The sequence below is a fragment of the Puma concolor genome, chromosome D1, assembly GCF_028749965.1.
Source record: "Puma concolor isolate L17-30 chromosome D1, mPumCon1.1.hap2, whole genome shotgun sequence".
NCBI lineage: Eukaryota > Metazoa > Chordata > Mammalia > Carnivora > Felidae > Puma > Puma concolor.
In genome coordinates, this window is record NC_141676.1 from 83,936,631 (window position 1) to 83,957,685 (window position 21,055).

The window sequence follows — 21,055 nt, forward strand, 5'->3', positions numbered from 1 at the left end:
GAAGATAAAATTATGGAAAAAGAGGTTAAGAAAAAGAGATATAAAAAATTCAGAAGTATGAGGGAAGAATTAGAGAACTAAGTGATGTAATGAAGAGCAACAATATCCTTATAATAGGAATCCAGAAGAGGAAGAGAGAGAGAAAGGAGCTGAGGTGTACTTGAACAAATCATAGCTGAGAAATTCCCTGAACTGGGGAAGGAAAAAGGCATTGAAATCAAAGAGGCACAGAGAACTCCCTTCAGACTTAACTTGAATCGATCTTCTGCATGATATATCATAGTGAAACTGGCAAAATACAAGGATAAAGAGAGAATTCTGAAAGCAGCTAGGGATAAACATGCTCTAACATATAAAGGGAGACCAAAAACACTCATGACAGATCTGTCTACTGAAACTTGGCAGGCCAGAAATGAATGGCAGGAAATCTTCAATGTGATGAACAGAAAAAATATGCAGCCAAGAATCCTTTATCCAGCAAGTCTGTCATTTAGAATAGGAGAGATAAAGGTCTTCCCAAACAAACACAAACTGAAGGAATTTATCACCCACCACTAAACCAGCCCTACAAGAGATCCTAAGGGGGATTCTGTGAGACAAAGTACCAGTGACATCACAGCAAGCATGAAATCTACACACATCACAATGACCCTAAACCCATATCTTTCAATAATAACACTGAATGTAAACGGACTAAATGCTCCAACCAAAGGACATAGGGTATCAAAATGGATAAAAAAACAAGACCCATCTCTTTGCTATCTACAAGAGACTGATTTTAGACCTGAGAACACCTTCAGATTGAAAGTGAGGGGATGGAGAACTATCACACTACTGAAACTCAAAAAAAGCTGGAGTAGCCATACTTATATCAGACAAACTACAACTCAGATTAAAGGCTGTAACAAAGGATGTAGAAGGGCATTATATAATCATTACAGGGTCTACAATCAGGAAGAGCTAACAATTATAAATGTCTATGTACCAAATACGGGAGCCCCAAATATATAAAGCAATTAATCACAAACATAAGCAAACTTATTGATAAGAATGTCATAATTGCAGGGGACTTTAATACTCCACTTAAAACATTGGATAGATCATCTAGACACAGGATCAATAAGGAAACAAGGGCCCTGAATGATACATTGGATCCGATGGACTTGACAGATCTATTTAGAACTCTGCATCCCAAAGCAACAGAATATACTTTCTTCTTGAGTGCACATGGAACCTTCTCCAAGATAGATCACATGCTGGGTCACAAAAGTATACATAAGTATACTACATAAGTATACTTCATAAGTATACAAGAATTGAGATCATACCATGCATACTTTCAGACCACAATGCTATGAAGCTTGAAATCAACCACAGGAAAAAGGATGAAAACTTCCAAAAGCATGGAGGTTAAAAAACACCTTACTAAAGAATGAATGGGTCAACCAGGCAATTAGAGAAGAAATTTAAAAATATATATGGAAATAAATGAAAATGAAAATACAACAATCAAAACGCTTTGGGACGCAATGAAGGCAGTCCTGAAAGGAAAACACATTGCAATCTAGGCCTATCTCAAGAAACAAGAAAAATCCTAAATACAAAATCTAACAGCACACCTAAAGGAAATAGAAGCAGAACAGCAAAGACACCCCAAACCCAGAAGAAGAAGAGAAATAATAAATATCAGAGTAGAAAGAAACAATATAGAATCCAAAGAAAAAAAACAGTAGAGCAGATCAATGAAAGCAAGAGTGGGTTTTTTGAAACAATAAACAAAATTGATAAACCTGTAGCCAGGCTTCTCACAAAGAAAAGGGAGATGGCCCAAATAGATAAAATCATGAATGAAAATGGAATTATTAAAACCAATCCCTCAGAAATATAAACAATTATCAGGGAACACTATGAAAAATTATATGCCAACAAATTGGACAACCTGGAAGACATGGACAAATTCCTAAACACCCACACACTTCCAAAACTCAAACAGGAAGAAATAGAAAGCTTGAACAGACCCATAACCAGCAGAGAAATGGAATCAGTTCTCAAAAATCTCCCAACAAATAAGAGTCCAGGACCAGATAGCTTCCCAGGGGAATTCTACCAGACATTTAAAGGAGAGTTAATACCTATCCTTCTCAAGCTGTTCCAAAAAATAGAAAGGGAAGGAAAACTTCCAGACTCATTCTATGAAGCCAGTATTACTTTGATTCCTAAACCAGACAGAGACCCAGTAAAAAAAGAGAACTACAGGCCAATATCCCTGATGAATATGGATGCAAAAATTCTCAATAAGATACTAGCAAATCGAATTCAACAGCATACAAAAAGAATTATTCACCATGATCAAGTGGGACTCATTCCTGGGCTGCAGGGCTGGTTCAACTTTCGCAAATCAATCAACGTGATACATCACATTAATAAAAGAAAAGATAAGAAGCATATGATCCTGTCAATCAATGCAGAAAAAGCATTTGACAAAATTCAGCAACGTTTCTTAATAAAAACCTCGAGAAAGTCAGGATCGAAGGAACATACTTAAACATCATAAAAGCCATTTATGAAAAGCACACAGCTAATATCATCCTCAATGGGGAAAAACTGAGAGCTTTCTCCCTGAGATCAAGAACACGACAGGGATGTCCACTCTCACTGCTGTTGTTTAACATAGTGTTGGAAGTGCTAGCATCAGCAATCAGACAACAAAAGGAAATCAAAGGCATCAAAATTGGCAAAGATGAAGTCAAGCTTTCACTTTTTGCTGATGACATGATATTATACATGGAAAACCCTACAGATTCCACCAAAAGTCTGCTAGAAGTGATACATGAATTCAGGAAAGTTGCAGGATACAAAATCAATGCACAGAAATCAGTTGCATTCTTACACATTAATAATGAAGCAACAGAAAGACAAATAAAGAAACTGATTCCATTCACAATTGCACCAAGAAGCATAAAATACCTAGGAATAAACGTAACCAAAGATGTAAAAGAGCTGTATGCTGAAAACTATAGAAAGCCTACGAAGGAAATTGAAGAAGACACAAAGAAATGGGAAAACATTCCGTGCTCATGGATTGGTAGAATAAATATTGTTAAAATGTCAATACTACCCAAAGTTACCTACATATTCAATGCAATCCCAATCAAAATTGCACTAGCATTCTTCTCGAAGCTAGAACAAGCAATCCTAAAATTTGTATGGAACCACAAAAGGCCCCAAATAGCCAAAGTAATTTTGAAGAAGAAGACCAAAGCAGGAGACATCACAATTCCAGACTTTAGCCTCTACTACAAAGCTGCCATCATCAAGACAGCATGGTATTGGCACAAAAACAGACTCATAGACCAATTGAATAGCATAGAAACCCCAGAACTAGACCCACAAACGTATGGCCAACTCATCTTTGACAAAGCAGGAAAGAATATCCAATGTAAAAAAGACAGTCCCTTTAACAAAAGGTGCTGGGATAACTGGACAGCAACATGCAGAAGGATGAAACTAGACCACTTTCTTACACCATTCACAAAAACAAACCAAAAATTGATAAATGACCTAACTGTGAGACAGGAAACCAACAAAACCCTAGAGGAGACAGCAGGAAAATACCTCTCTGACCTCAGCTGCAGCAATTTCTTACTTGACACATCCCCAAAGGCAAGGGAATTAAAAGGAAAAATGAACTATTGGGACCTCATGAAGATAAAAAGCTTCTGCACATCAAAGAAAACAATCAATAAAACTAAAAGGCAACCAACGGGATGGGAAAAGATATTTGCAAATGACATATCGGACAAAGGGCTAGTCTCCAAAATCCATAAAGAGCTCACCAAACTCCACACCCAACAAACAAACCAGTCAAGAAATGGGCAGAAAACATGAATAGACACTTGTCTAAAAAAGACATGTAGATGGCCAACAGGCACATGAAAAGATGCTCAACATCGCCCCTCATCAGGGAAATACAAATCAAAACCACACTCAGATATCACCTCACGCCAGTCAGAATGGCTAAAATGAACAAATCAAGAGACTATAGATGATGGAGAGGATGTGGAGAAATGGGAACACTCCTGCACCGTTGGTGGGAATGCAAACTGGTGCAGCCGCTCTGGAAAACAGTGTGGAGTTCCTCAAAAAATTAAAAATAGACATACTCTATGACCCAGCAGTAGCACTGCTAGGAATTTACCCAAGGGATATAGGAGTACTGATGCATAGGGGCACTTGTACCCCAATGTTTATAGCAGCACTCTCAACAATAGCTAAATTATGGAAAGAGACTAAATGTCCATCAACTAATGAATGGATAAAGAAATTATGGTTTATATGCACAATGGAATACTACGTGGCAATGAGAAAGAATGAAATATGGCCTTTTGTAGCAACATGGATGGAACTGGAGAATGTTATGCTAGGTGAAATAAGTCATATAGAGAAGGACAAACTCCATATGTTTTCACTCCTATGTGGATCCTGAGAAACTTAACAGAAAACATGGGGGAGGGCAAGAAAAAAAAATGGTTAGAGAGGGAGGGAGCCAAACATAAGAGACTCCTAAAAACTGAGAACAAGCTAAGGGTTTATGGGGGGTGGGAGGGAGGGCTGGGTGGGTTATGGTATTGAGGGCACCTGTTGGGATGAGCACTGGGTGCTGTATGGAAACCAATTTGACAATAAATTTCATAATAAAAAATAAATAAATAAAAAATAAATAAAATAAAATAAAATAAAATTCAGTGGGCTTAGCTCTGGGAGAACCAGAGGGCAATGGCAAACTGAGTTCCTGCCCTTAAAGAGATGACAAAACAAAGAATTCTGCTGAGATACAGCACAGAAGCAGCAGTTTGAAAAGTGCCTGGGCTATCCTTATAGATTTATTTAACTTCAGCACCTGTGCTGAAAGGGCTGGGAGCTTTAAGAGACTTCTCCAAGAGTAGAAGAGCTGTAACATCACTTGTTTCACCCAGTTTATATATAAGCAAATTTACAGGAACCAGCATGAACATTCTCTACCTATCTTTTTAGACCATGTGCCCCACCCCCACATTCTCCTACGGATCTATCCTATGCAAGCCTCCTCACTCAGCAGTAGTCCCTTCAAAGCAGAGTCTGCCCCAACACACCCTGCAAGCAGCTTTGGCAAAGACCAGTGCCATTCCAAAATGACTCCTGCCATGGGAGAGATAAATGCACACACCAGTGTGCCCATACTCCTAGCAGCCAAACTTATAGCTAGCAGTGCAGAGGGTATCCTGCCAATCAGTGTGACTACAGCCCCAGCAGATGGGCTGAGCAGGCGTTTGGTCTGAATGCTGGCACTACCCACCAATGAGAGTATCTTAGGAAACAAAGCAGAGACAGTATTTTGCAGGTCAGTGCAACTGCAGGCCTAGCAGATGGGCTGAGGGCAGGTAGCTAGTTTGACTACTGACAATACCCAACTATAAGTCCCAGGTGGCCCCAAGTTGGCCCTTAAATAGCACAAGAACTAAACCCTGTTTATTGCACCCATAACAAGCAAAGTAGGCCACTGAAGCTAACTAGACTGAAGGCAAGGAGCTCAACCACAACAATATGGCACATGTGACCCATATAAGAGACATCTCTGAAGCAACTGGTTCTGGTGAACAGGAGACATTGTGCTACAGGGCACCACGGGACCTCTTCTTCATAAGACCAACACTTTAAAGATCAGGACACATAGCTTACTTCCACAAAATATAGAAAAAATACAGAGATTTCAACAATAAGAGAAGACAGAGGAAAGTATCCCAAATGAAAGAAGAGGATAAAATCAGCAAAAGGACTAAATAAAATGGAGATTAAACAACATGCCTAGTTAACAATTTATAGTAATAGTCATAAAGATATTCTGTAGACTTCAGAAGAGTGGGAGATCTCAATCATTCCTTTAACAAAGAGATAAAAAAATATTTAAACAATCAGTAGAAATGAAGAATGCAGTAACTGAAATAAAAAAAAAAATACACTGAAGGGAATCAACAGCAGATTAAAGGAAGCAGAACAGATCAGAGGCCTGGAAGACAGGATAATGAAAAGCAACTAAACTGAATAGCAAAAAGAAAAAAGAATATTGAAAAATGACAGTAGGTTAAGGGAACTAAGTGACATCATCAGGCATAGTAACATTTGCATAATAGGGATCCCAGAAGGAGAAGAGAGAGAGAAGGGGGCAGAAAATTTATTTGAAGAAATAATAGCTGAAAACTGCTTCCTTCTGGGGAAGGAAATAGACATCTGGACCCAGGAAGCACAGAGAGCCCCCAACAAAATTAACCCAAAGAGTTCTGTACCAAAACACACAATAACTAAAATAGCAAAAAGTAGTGATAAAAGTGACTGAAAGAAAGAAAAAAGTTGCATACAAGGGGAACCCCATAAGGCTCTTAGCTGACTTTCCAGCAGAAACATTAAAGGTCAGAAGGGAGTGCCATAATATATTCAAAGAACTGAAAGGAAAAAAAAAACAAAAAAAAACAAAAAAAACCCTGCAACCAAGAATACTCTGCCCAGACAAGTTATCATTTAGAATAGGAGAAATAAAGAGTTTCCCAGAGAACAAAAGTTAAAAAGAGTTCAAAACAACCTTATAAGAAACATTAAAGGAATTATTCAAATGGAAATAAAAAAGCCATAATCAAAAATAAGAAAATTATGAAAGGAAAAATATCTCACAGGTAAATCCGAATGTATAATAAAAGTAGTAGATTCATCACTTATAAAACCAGTATGAAGATTAAAGCAAAAAAGGGGTAAAATATATTTCATCTATAAAAATTAATCAAGAGATTCAGAAAATAAAATAATGTATGACATATACTTAAAACATGAGGGAGGAGAGTAAATGTTATTGCTTCTAGAATGGGTTCAATCTTAAGCAACCATCAGATTAATATAGACTGGTATGGGCAGGAGATGTTATATATGAAGCTAATGGCAACCACAAATCAAACAATAGAGAAAAAGGAATCCAAGAATAACACTAAAGGAAGTCATCAAACCACAAGGGAAGACAGCAAGAACAGATGAAAGGAACAGAGAACTACAAAAGCAAACATAAATAAGCAACAAAATAGCAATATTTATTTATCAATAATGACTTTATTTGCTCCAATCAAAAGACATAAGGTGATTGAAAGGATAAAAAACAAGACCCACCTAATTGTTGCTTCCAAGAGACTCACTTCAGACCTTAAGATACCTGTAGATTGAAAATGAATGTATAGAAAAATATTAACCATGCAAATGGAAGTGAAAAGAAACCTGGGGTTTCTATTTGAACAAAATAGACTTTAAAAAACAATGACTGGGATTTCTATTTTTGAATAAAGAAGACTTTAAAAAACAAAGACTGTTACAAGAGACAAAGAAACACATTACATCACTATAAAGGAGACAATCCATCAAGAAGATATAATAATTGTAAATATTTATGAACCCAACATGAAACACCAAAATACGTAAAGCAACTGTTAACAAATGTAAAGAAAAAAATTGATAGTAATACAACACTAATAGGAGACTTTAATACCCCACTTACATCAACGGATAGAACATCCAGACAGAAACTCAACAAAGAAACAGTGACTTTCAGTGACACGTTGGACCAGATGGACCTAACATATGTATTTAGAACATTCCACCCAAAATAGTGGAATATTTACTCTTTTCAAGTGCACGTGGAACATTCTCCAGAATAGATCACATCTTAGGCCACAAAACAAGTCTCAATAAATTAAAAAAGATTGAAATCATACCATGCATTTTTTCCAAATACGACAGTATGCAGATAGAAATCAATTACAAGAAAAAATCTGGAAAGACCACTAATACATGGAGGCAAAATAACATGCTAATAAAACAATGAATGGGTCAACTAAGGTCAAACAAGAAATCAAAACATACATGGAGACAAAAGAAAATTAAAACACAATGGTACAAAATATTTGGGATACAGAAAAAGCTGTTCTAATAAAGAAGATTGTGGCAATACATGCCTACCTTAAGAAGCAAGAGAAATCTCAAATAAAAAATCTAACCTTACACCTAAAGGAGTTAGAACAAGAAAAGCAAAGCCCAAAGCCAGTAGAAGGAAGGAAATAATAGAGCTTAGAGCAAAGATAAATAATTTAGACTAAAAAAAAATAGACTAAGTCAATGAAACCAAGAGCTGGTTCTTTGAAAAGATCAACAAAATTTAGTCAGACCTTTAGCCAGACTCATCAAAAAAAGGAAAAGAGAGAACTCAAATATATAAAATGATAAATGAAAGAAGAGAAATAACAATCAACATCACAAAAACACAATGAATTATAAGAAAATATTATGGAAAACTACATACCAACATATTGGACAACCTAAAAGAGATGCATACATTCATAGAAATTAAAAGCCTTCCAAAATGAATCAGAAAGACATAGAACATTTGAACAGACTGATTTCTAGCAATGAAATGAAGTCAGTAATAAAAAAGCTCCCAACAAACAAATGTCCAGGAGCAGATAGGGCTTTACAGGTGAATCCTGTTGAACATTTAAAGATTTAATACCTTTTCTTCTCAAATTATTTCAAAAAATAGAAGAGACAGGAAAGTTTCCAAATTTATATTCAAGGACAGCATTATCCTGATACTGAAACCAGATAAGGAAACCAAAGGAAAAAAAATGCAAACAAACAAAAAAAACTACAGGTGAATATCTTAGATATACACAGATGCAAATATCCTCAACAAAATATTAGCAAATTAAATCCATCAATACTTTAAAAAAAATCATTCACCATGATCAAGTGATACTTATTCCAGGAATAAAGGTTGGTTCTCTATTCAAAATAAATCAATGTATTACATCAAATTAACAAGAAAAAAGGTAACAATTATATCATCTCAATGGGTGCAGAAAAGGCATTTGACAAAAGTACAGCATCTATTCATGAGAAAAACTCAACAACAAAGTAGATTTAGAGGAAACATGCCTCAACATAATAGAAACATATGAAAAACCCACAACTAATATATATGGTGAAAAATTGAGGGCTTCCCCTCTGCAAACAAGTATAATACAAAGATGTCCACTCATCACTTTTCTTCAACGTATTGAAAGTCCTAGTAATCAGACAAGATTAAGAAATAAAAGGCGCCCATTTTCTTTTTTTTTTTTAATTTTTTTTTTAACGTTTATTTATTTTTTTGGGACAGAGAGAGACAGAGCATGAACGGGGGAGGGGCAGAGAGAGAGGGAGACACAGAATCGGAAACAGGCTCCAGGCTCTGAGCCATCAGCCCAGAGCCCGACGCGGGGCTCGAACTCACGGACCGCGAGAGCGTGACCTGGCTGAAGTCGGACGCTTAACCGACTGCGCCACCCAGGCGCCCCAAGGCACCCATTTTCATAAGGAAAAAGTAAAACTTTCACTATTTGCAAATGACACCATACTATATATACAAAACCCTAAAGATTCCACCAAAAACCTGCTAGAACTAATAAATGAATTCAGTACAGAATACAAAATTAATATGCAGAAATCATTTGTATTTTATATATTAATAATGAAGTAGCAGAAAGAGAAACTAGAAAAAAATCCCCTTTACAGTTGCACCAAAAATAATAAAATACCTAGGAATAAACTAAACCAAAGAGGTGAAATATCCATATTCTGAATACTATAAAATATTGAATTGGGGCACTGGGTGGCTCAGTCAGTTAAGTGTCTGACTTTAGGTCATGACTCAGGTCATGATCTCAACAGTTTGTGAGTTTGAGCCCCACATCAGGCTCTTTACTGACACCTCAGAGCCTGGAGCCTGCTTCAAATTCTGTGCCTCCCTCTCTCTCTGCCCCTCCCCTGCTAGTGCTCTCTCTCTCTCTCTCTCTCTCTCTCTCAAACATAAATAAACATTAAAAAATATATTGATTAATGAAATTGAAGAAAAAAGAAAGGAAATTGAAAATCATACCAACAAATGGAAAGATATTCTATGCTCAAGTGTTGGAAGAACTAATATTATTAAAATGTCCACTACCCAAAGCAATCTTCAAATTTACTGCAATCCCCATCAAAATACCAACAGCATTTTTCACAGAACCAGAACAAATTATCCTAAAATTTGTGTGGAACCATAAAAAAACCCCAATGGCCAAAGCAAATTTGAGAAAGAAGAACAAAGCTGGAGGTATCACATCCCCAGATTTCAAAATATAGTTACAAAGCTGTAGTAATCAAAACAATATAATACAAGCACAAAAATAGACACCTACATCAATGGAACAGTATAGAGAGCCCAGAAATAAACCAACACATATATAGTCCATTAATCTAGACAAAGAAGCAAGAATAAGCAATGGGGAAAAGAAAAAAATGGTATTGAGAAAACTGATCAACTACATGCAAAGAAGGAAAATGAATCATTTTCTTACACTATACACAAATATAAACTCAAAATGGAACAAATACCCCAATGTGAGACCTGAAACTATAAAACTCCTAGAAGAAAACATAGGCACTAATTTCCTTGACATTCACTGTAGAAACATTTTTCTAAATATGTCTCCTTGGCAAGAAAATAAAAGCAAAATTAAACTATTGGTAGTACACCAAAATAAAAAGCTTTTGTACAGTGAAAGAAACCATAAGCAAAGCAAAAAGGCAACCTACTGAATGGGAGAAGATATTTGCAAATGGTATATCCAATAAGGGAATCGTATCAAAAACATAAATAATTTATTCAATTGCACACACACACACACACACACACACACACACACACATACAAATAATCTGATTTAAAAATGTCTGGAGCACCTGAATAGACATTTTTTCAAAGAAGTCATTCAGAGGGCCAACAGCAAAGAACAGATGCTTAGCATCACTAATCACTGGGGAAATGCAAATCAAAACCACAATGAGATATCACCCTATACCTGTCAGAATGGTTAAAATCAGACACACAAACAATAGGTGTTGGTGAGGATGTGGAGAAAAAGGAACCCTCCTGTGCTGTTGTTGAGAATGCAAATTGGCACAGCCATTGTGATAAACAGTATGGAGTTTCCTCGAAAGATTGAAAATAGAATTATATGATCTCCCAATTCTACTGCTGGAAGAAAATTAAACACTAAAGAAAATTAAACACTAATTTGAAACTATACATGACACCTAGGTTTATTGCAGCATATTTATAATAGTCAAGATATGGAAACAATGTGTTTCCATATACACATATAGATATATAATGGAATGTTACTCAGCCCTAAAAAAAAGAATGAGATCTTGCCATTTGCAACAACATGGATACACCTAGATGTTCTAAGGCTAAGTGAAATTGGTCAGAGAAAGACAAATACCATACGATCTCACTCATATGCAGAATTTAAGAAACAAAACAAATGAAGAAACAAAAAAAGGAGACCAAAAAAACCAAAATCTTAAATACAGAGAACAAATTTGTGATCATCAAAGGGGAGACAGGGAGATTGGTGAAATAGATTTAAAAAAATCAAGAGTACACTGTTATTTTATTTTAATTAATTAATGAAGTAATTAATTAATTTACATCAAGTTAGGTAGCATATAGTGCAACAATGATTTCAGGAATAAATTCCTTAATGTCCCTTACCAATTAACCCACCACCCAAAGCCCTCCAGCAACCCTCTGTTTGTTGTCTATATTTAAGAGTCTCTTATGTTCTGTCCCCCTTCATGTTTTTATATATTTTTGCTTCCCTTCCCTTATTCATATGAGTTCATCTGTTTTGTATCTTAAATTCCTCATATGAGTGAAGTCATATGATATTTGTCTTTCTCTGACTAATTTCGCTTAGCATAATACCCTCCAGTTCCATCCATGTAGTTGCAAATGGCAATATTTTATTATTTTTGATTGCTGAGTAATACTCTATTGTATATATATGCCAATTTTTCTTTATCCATTCATCCATCGATAGACATTTGGGCTCTTTCCATACTTTTGCTATTGTCAATAGTGCTGCTATAAACATTGGTGTGCATGTGCCCCTTCAAAGCAGCACAGCTGTGTCCCTTGGATAAATACATAGTAGTGCAATTGCTGGGTTGTAGGGTAGGGTTTTTTTAAATTTTTTGAGTAACCTCCATACTGTTTTCCAGAATGACTACACCAGTTTGCATTCCCACCAGCAGTGCAAAAGACAACATCTTTCTCTGCATCCTCACCAACATCTGCTATTGCCTAAGTTGTTAATTTTAGCCATTCTGACAGATGTGAGGTGGTATCTCATTGCGGTTTTGATTTGTTTTTCCCTGATGAGTGATGTTGAGCATTTTTTCATGTGTCTGTTAGCCATCTGGATGTCTTCTTTGAGAAGTGTCTATTCATGTCTTTTGTCCATTTCTTCACTGGATTATTTGTTTTTTTGGGTGTTGAGTTTGATAAGTGCTTTATAGATTTTAGATACTAACCCTTTATCTGATATGCTGTTTGCAAATATCTTCTCCCATTCCTTTGGTTGCCTTTTAGTTTTGCTGATAGTTTCCTTCACTGTGAGCTTTTTATTTTGATGAGGTCCCAAGACTTCATTTTTGCTTTTGCTTCCCTTGCCTCTGGAGACGTGGTGAGTAAGAAGTTGCTGTGGCCGAGGTCAAAGAGGTTTTTGCCTGCTTTCTCCTCTAGGATTTTGACGACTTCCTGTCTTCATTTAGGCCTCTCATCCATTTTGAGTTTATTTTTGTGTATGGTGTAAGAAAGTGATCCAGGTCCATTCTTCACTGTCGCGGTCCAGTTTTCCCAGCACCACTTGCTGAAGAGACTGTCTTTACTCCATTGGATATTTTTTCCTGCTTTGTCAAAGATTAGTTGGCCATATATTTGTGGGTCCATTTCTGAGTTCTCCATTCTGTTCCATTTATATGAGTGTCTGTTTTTGTGCCAGTATCATACTGTCTTGATAATTACAGCTTTGTAAAACATCTTGAAGACCAGGATTGTGATGCCTCTAGCTTTGTTTTTCTTTTTCAAGATTGCTTTGGCTATCCGGGGTCTTTTCTGGCTCCATACAAATTTTAGGATTGTTTCTTCCAGCTCTGTGAAGAATGCTGGTGTTATTTTGATAGGGATTGCATTGACTATGTAGATTGCTTTGGGTAGTATCAACATTTTAACAATGTTTGTCCTTCCTATCCAGAATCATGGAATATTCTCCCATATTTTTGTTTTTTCTTCAATTTCTTTCATTAGCTTTCTATAGTTTTCAGTGTATAGATTTGTACCTCTTCAGTCAGGATTATTCCTAGGTATTTTATGGCTTTTGGTGCAATTGTAAATGGGATCAATTCCTTGATTTCTTTTCCTGTTGCTTCATTATTGGTGTATAGAAATGCAACTGCTTTCTGTGCATTGATTTTATAGCCTATGACTCTGCTGAATATATGGATAAGTTCTATCAGTTTTTGGTGGAATCTCTTGGGTTTTCCAAATAGAGTATCCTGTCATCTGTGAAGAGTGAAAGTTTGACTTCCTCCTGGCTGATTTAGATGCCTTTTATTCCTTTGTGTTGTCTGATTGCTGAGGCTAAGACTTCCAATACTATATTGAATAACAGTGTTGAGAGTGGACATCCCTGTCTTGTTCCTGACCTTAGGGGGAAAGCTCTCAGTTTTTCCCCATTGAGGATGATATTAGCATTGGGTTGTTCATATATGGTTTTTATGATCTCGAGGTATGCTCCTTGATTTCTGCTCTTGTCTTTATTATTTCCTGTCTTCTGCTGGTTTGGGGTTTTATTTACTGTTCTTTTTCTAGCTCTTTAAGTTGTAAGGTTAGGTTGTGTATTGAGACCTTTCTTCCTTCTTTAGGAAGGCCTAGATTGCTATACATTTTCTTCTTATGACCACCTTTGCTGCATCACAGAGGTTTTGGGGCTGTGGTGTTATCATTTTATTGGCTTCCATGTAATTTTTAATTTCCTCTTTAACTTCTTGGTTAGCCCATTCATTCTTTAGTAGGATGTTCTTTAGTCTCCAAGTATTTGTTATCTTTCCAGATTTTTTCTTGTGGTCAATTTCAAGTGGCCTAGCGTTGTGGTCTGAAAATATGCACAGTATGATCTCGATATTTTTGTACTTATTGAAGGCAAATTTGTGTCCCAGTATGTGATCTATTCTGGAGATCATTCTATGTGCACTGGAGAAGAATGTGTATTCTGCTGCTTTAGGATGAAATGTTCTGAATATATCTGTTTAGTCCATCTGGTCCAGTGTGTCATTCAAAGCCATTGTTTCCTTGTTGATTTTCTGTTTAGATCATCTGTCCATTGCTGTAAGTGCAGTGTTGAAATCCCCTACCTTTATGGTATTATTATCAATGTTTCTTTATGTTGTTGATTGATTTATATATCTGGGTTCTCCCTTCTTTGGAGAATAAATGTTTACAATTGTTAGGTCTTCTTGGGGGATAGACCCCTTAATCATGATATAATGCCCTTTTTCATTTCTTGTTACAGTCTTTAAAGTCTAGATTGTCTGATATAAGTATGGCTACTCCAGCTTTCTTTTGTTGACCATTAGCATGATAGATGGTTCTCCATTCCCTTGCTTTCAATCTGAAGGTGTCTTTAGGTCTAAAATGTGTCTCTTGTAAACACCATATAGATGGATCTTGTTTTCTTAGCCATTTTGTTACCCTATGTCTTTTGATTGGAGCATTTAGTCCATTGATGTTTAGAGTGAGTACTGAAAGATATGACTTTATTGCCATTATGTTGCTTGTAGAGTTGGAGTTTCTGGTGGTGTTCTATGCTCCTTTCTAGTCTTTGTTGCTTTTGGTGTTTTTGTTTTTGTTTTGTTTTGTTTTTTCATCTTTTCTCCCCTCAGAGACTCCCCCTTAAAATTTCTTGCAGAGCTGGTTTAGTGGTCACAAACTCCTTTAATTTTTGTTTGTCTGAGAAACTTTTTATTTGTCATTCTATTTTTAATGACAGCCTTGCTGGATAAAGAACTCTTGGCTGCATATTTTCCTGATTCAACACATTGAATATATCCTACCACTACTTTCTGGCCTGCCAAATTTCTGTGGACAGGTCTGCTGTGAACCTGATCCATCTTCCCTTGTGGGTTAAGGTCTTTTTTTCCCTTGCTGCTTTCATGATTGTTTTCTTGCCTGAGAATTTTGTGAATTTGACACTGATATGTCTTGTTGATGGTCGGTTTTTTTTTTAATCTAATAGGAGTTCTCTGTGCTTCCTTGATTTTGATGTCCATGCCTTTCCCCAGGTTGGGAAAGTTTTCCTCTATGATTGGCTCACATAAATCTTCTACCCCTTTTACTCTGCCTTCATCTTCTGGGACCCCTATTATTCTGATGTTGTTTCTTTTTAATGAGTCACTGAGTTCTCTAATTTTTATAGCATGCTCTTTTGCCTAGTCTTCCTCCCTTTTTCTGTTTCATTATATTTCATAAATTTGTCCTCTATATCACTGATTCCCTGCTCTGCTTCATCCATCCTTGCTGCCGTGGCATCCACTCGAGTTTGCAGCTCAGTTATAGCATTTTTTATTTCATCCTGGCTAGTTTTTGCTTCTTTTATCTCCACAGAAAGGGATTCTAATCTATTTTCAACCCCAGCTAGTATTCTTATTATCAGGATTCTAAATTCTGGTTCAGATATCTTGCTTGTGTCTGTGTTGATTATGTTCCTGGCTGTCATTTTTTTGTTGTTGTTGTTCTTTCTTTCAGGGTGAATTCCTTCGCTTTGTCATTTTGAAGGAAGAAAAGGAATTAACAAAGTAAAAAAATAAATAATTAATAAAGAAATAAAAACAACACAAAAAATCAAATAAAGGATTCTAGATCCTAGGTGTGTTTTGGTCTAGTTGTTGAAAGAGGCTTGACAGATTAGAGAAAAAAAGGGAAACATAAGAAAAGAAAAAAAGGGGGGAAAGAAAGAAAAACATTTGAAAATTTAAAAAAATGAATACAATAAAATAGAATCAAATGAAATGGTTAAAGTAAAATAGAATTTTTAAAAATTACAAAAAAGTAAAAATATAGCAGAAAAAATTTAAAGAAAAACATTTTTACTAAAAAGAAAATAAAAATAATTTTTTCTCTTCTGTATTCAAGAATAAGTAAAGAAAAGGAAAAAAATGAATACATGGTCTAGAAACAGAATGCAATACGATTGGAATTACATCCATTTTCCCCTAGAAGTCAAACTATGAAGCACTTTAATCCCAAAACTAAGCCATCAGAGAGACTTGTGTTCCTCAAAAGCAAGATTGGCTCAGTTGGGCAGGGCTTAGTGTAATGGCTCTGTTCTCCATTAGATGGAGCTGCTTAGCTTACTGGAGTGGATTGTTTTGGTGCATGTAAGCATGTAAGCACATGCATGGGAGGGATGAAAATGGTGTCACCCAGCTCCCCAATCTCTAGTGTCTTAACTCTGTGCTCTCCCCAACCGGCAATCAAGCACCTCTCCTTTGTCTTCAGCTTCCATCCATGCTCCACTTCTACACTGTCCGTGACCAAGCCATCAGGCTGCCAAGTGGCACCTCCCTCCTGAGTTTTACCTCAGATGGGGCTGTTTTCCAACCCCTCACTTCTGAGGGACTGTGGCTTTGATTTGCTCTGACCATCTGGAGGAGGGTCTCACTGAGCAATGGCCAGGTGCTGGCCCAACCCCAGAAATGTTCATGAGACTGTGCTGCTGGCAATGCCCAGAGACTGTGGCTGGGTGCCAGCCCATCCCCCCAAAAAATTCACACAATCATGTAGCAGCAGCATTTCAGGGATTATAGTAAATAATAACACACATCTGGGGCTAGGCTTCACCCTTAAAGTCCTTGTTTCAACACGAGGAAATGTGGTTGTTCTCCGGGGTCTTCTAGGACTTTTGCCTGTGGGGAGACTGCACAGCCTCTACCAAATGTTCTCCCAACAGGGGAACTATCACTCCCCATGTGGCCTGAGGTCCCCTTGGACTTTGGTCTTTGCTCCTGGGGATTCACTCCCACCAGAGTACCACCAGTATCCAGCTTGGAGTTTCAGACTCTGCACTCTCCCTGTTTATAGAGTCTTAATGGAATTTAAACGCTCTCCTTTCTCATCTATCCCTTTTTGTTCAGACCCTTGTGACTATTTCCACTTTCTCTTTCTCTCCAATTGCTTCTGGTGAGGGGGGATGCTTTTTCCATACTCTCCCCCAATCTCTGTCCTCTCTTTGTAAGCAAAAACAGCTCCCTGCCCCCTGCAGCTTCTTTTTCTCCCAGTTCAGCTCTCTATGCTACATACCTGCTGAGTTCTGTGGTTCAGATTGTGCAGATTGTTGTGTTAATCCTCAAATCATGACCTAGATAATGCATGTAAATGTTCTATGTAATATGCCAACTATTATTAACAATTATCATTTGCTATAATGCCCCAGGATGAAGGGACTGAAAAAAGGAAATTCCTTGGTGCACTGAGAATTCACTTAGAAAAAGGATCAGATGAGAAATGGTCCGGCAAAAGACTCTTATTCTGACTTGCCCTTTTTAGATTTTAGAGTTAGGTCATTTACAAAATCCTTAAAGTCAAAATCCTCTAAACACCAAAGGGAATAATTCCATAAAATTGTAAGGCTAAACTTATCTGTTAATGTGACATGGGCAAAGAAGTTTGTTTGCTGTAAAAAAAAAAAAAATTGCTTCTGCAATAAGTTGCCATTCCATGCAAGACAAAACTTCAGATGCCCAGCCAAAATCTAAATATCTCTGAATCTAATTTAATGTCATCAAATCCAGAAAGATTTGCTCATATTATTGTTTCACACAGAACACATCTCTAGTAGATCTGAGTTTGTCTGGCTTATCGAGGTTTGTCCAGACTAGGAATGTGCTGCTTCCTGTTTCCTTATTGGCAACCTGTTTACTTCAGTCTTTTACAAAAACAGTATTTGAAGGCTTAGGAGGACATAGAATGATTCAAATTTGCAAAAACATTATTGGATGGTGCATTCATATTCTGTCTTGTTCTTGTGTTTACAGTCCTCAAACTTCAAACCTTAAGTCCAAGAAACTGTATAATGTAGAAACTGTGTAAGTCGTGAAGTGTCAAGTAGCCCTTGATTTTAAATGGGCATGGTACCAACTCTAAAGTGAAGAATTTTCTTATCAATGCCTTTTATACTTTCTCCCATGGAAAGAAACAACTTAGTTTTGTGACCCCCCAATCTTTTTCATGTTTTTTGCTCTGGTTGGAATTGTCAAAGTTATATCTTTATAAAAAAAAAAAAAACCATGTACAAATTGGAGAGTTAAATAAAACAAGAATCTCAGAAGTATGTTCCAAATCTGGAAATTTCAGGCCAATATTTATAATTAATAAAATAATCTTTTTTTCTGAATTAAAGTTATTTTTGTATTTTCCCAAGGAATAACAGTGATAACACTAATTGATAGAAAGTCAAAACCCATACATTTCTGAAAAACAGAAGTGTCATAATGCTGTCACAAGGCCTTATGTATTAATAAAACAAGGAGGCCCTTTTGTGGTATCACTTGCCTAGAAATATCTCATTTACCTCAATGAGATTACCTCATTGCTTGAAGTCTTTCCTTTGGGAAGCTGGTGGGGAAATGTGAGCTACTATTAGACAAATGGGCAAGTAAACTAAGACTATGATAAAAAAAAAAAAAAAGAGCAGCAACTGGGTAAGTTTTAATGGAGAGAAAAGTTTCCACAGAATTAACATGACAATATTAGGAATGTGAGATGGGAAGAGGGAAAAAAGTTTCCTTCTTTCATTAATTCAACAAGTATTTGAAAAGATGTTAGGCTTTAGTAATATATAGTTTCCACTCAAAAAGTTAACAGTAGAGGAAAACATAAACAGGTAATTTAAATATTCTATCTGGCATACTACAATAGGAGTAGTGCAATAATGTATAGGAACACAAGAGGAGGGGCACCTACACATCAGTTTCCTGGAGGAGGTGAATTCTGTACTATGACATTTCTGTTATCTAGGCAAAGAGAGGAATGGCAGAGGTAGAGGAAACAGCATGCTCTCCCAATCACCTCAAGGCTGCATTTCAGAAGAGCTTCAGTGAGTTCAATATAGTTGCAGCAGACTATTAGGAAGATAACTAGAAATGAGGTTAAGCATGGACTCAATCCCTGAAAGGCTTTTCCAGCTTTGCTAAGAATTGAACTTTAACCTAAGGGTAATAGGCACAATGTGTTTTCCAAAATCTTATGGGAAGAGGCAGCAACTTAGAGTGTTTAAGATTGTGGACTGTCTGTTTAGGAAACTGAGGTATCCTTCTATAAAATGTGATAATCATAATAAAACCCACTCATAAAGTTGTTGAAATAATTGAACAGTTTAAACTACATAAAGGACTCAGAACAGTGCCTGGAACATGGTTAACCTCTCAGTAAGTTTGAGATATTAGAATTATGATGTGTTTCAATCTAGGGAATGATACGATTAGACTGGTCTTGTGAAATGATCACATTATCTCAGAAGGAAGAATGGTTTTATAGTTTATGCAACAGTGTGAGGATATTCAAAATGGAGGAAATTTGAATTGTGTGTGTTTTGGTTGTGGGTAAAGGATGAGGTGGTGTTCAGAGTAAATACTTTGTTGAAGTGAAAAGGTAAAGCTTTTGAATTTTAAAACTGAAGAGAACCATTATATGATCATTTAGCTTTAAGATAAAAGTTAACTGAGCCCTAGAAAGGCTAAAGGACTTAAAGTCCTGCAGCTGATGGTAATAAACATCAGGTTCTTTGGATCATAGTCCACACTTTCATTCTACTTTTGTATCTCATGAGAGAGGTACGTCTACAATGACTAAGTTTGTTCTTTAGGCTCTTTGTGGTAAATCTCACTCAAGCTACAGGAAACATGGTACCTTGCATTTAATAATCTCCCCAGGCACTATCCCCATGTACTTGAATGATTTTTGTTGACTTTGTTTTTTATCTTCTATTTCAAAAGATCAAAGGAGTTCTTAGTTGAGGATATTCTATTTTCCAATTTCTGACTAAATCCTTTTTTACATAATTAAACACAAATTACCTTCTTGAATACAAATGTTTGTTAGGAATGCAGGTAATCTGGCAAATGTTTATTTCACAGAAAGCATCCCATAATATAACATTTTAAGAACTGCTTCAAGATTACTATTTTTCACTGTCAAATATAGGGAGCAATTTTTCTGCTACTTCAATAAAGGAAATTAGAGTAAGGTAAACTTTTGGGCCTCTGGTTCCACCTCTTTTTGTTGATACATTGGTCATCAGAACTGCACAAATGGCCTTATGCATCACTGTGTTGGATCGTGGAATTATGGGGCTTGATGCCAGTACTGTTTGTTCTGTGCCTTTACGTAAATGATTTGATCCCTTTTTTGACCCATCTATAAAATGAGAAAGAATGAGTGATTTATAAGCATAGCTCTCTAATGTGGCATGACACAACACAATTAAGAGACTTTTAACTCAGAGATTTGAACTCAAAATAGTACTTGCTACGGGATAGAAGGAACATACTTAAAGATCATAAAAGCCATTTATGAAAAGCCCACAGCTAACATCATCCTCAACGGGGAAAAACTGAGAGCTTTTTCCCTGAGATCAGGAACACGACAGGGATGCCCACTCTCACCGCTGTTGTTTAACATAGTGCTGGAAGTTCTAGCATCAGCAATCAGACAACAGAAGGAAATCAAAGGCGTCAAAATTGGCAAAGATGAAGTCAAGCTTTCGCTCTTTGCAGATGACATGATATTATACATGGAAAATCCGATAGACTCCACCAAAAGTCTGCTAGAACTGATACATGAATTCAGCAAAGTTGCAGGATACAAAATCAATGTACAGAAATCAGTTGCATTCTTATACACTAACAATGAAGCAACAGAAAGACAAATAAAGAAACTGATCCCATTCACAATTGCACCAAGAAGCATAAAATACCTAGGAATCAATCTAACCAAAGATGTAAAGGATCTGTATGCTGAAAACTATAGAAAGCTTATGAAGGTAATTGAACAAGATTTAAAGAAATG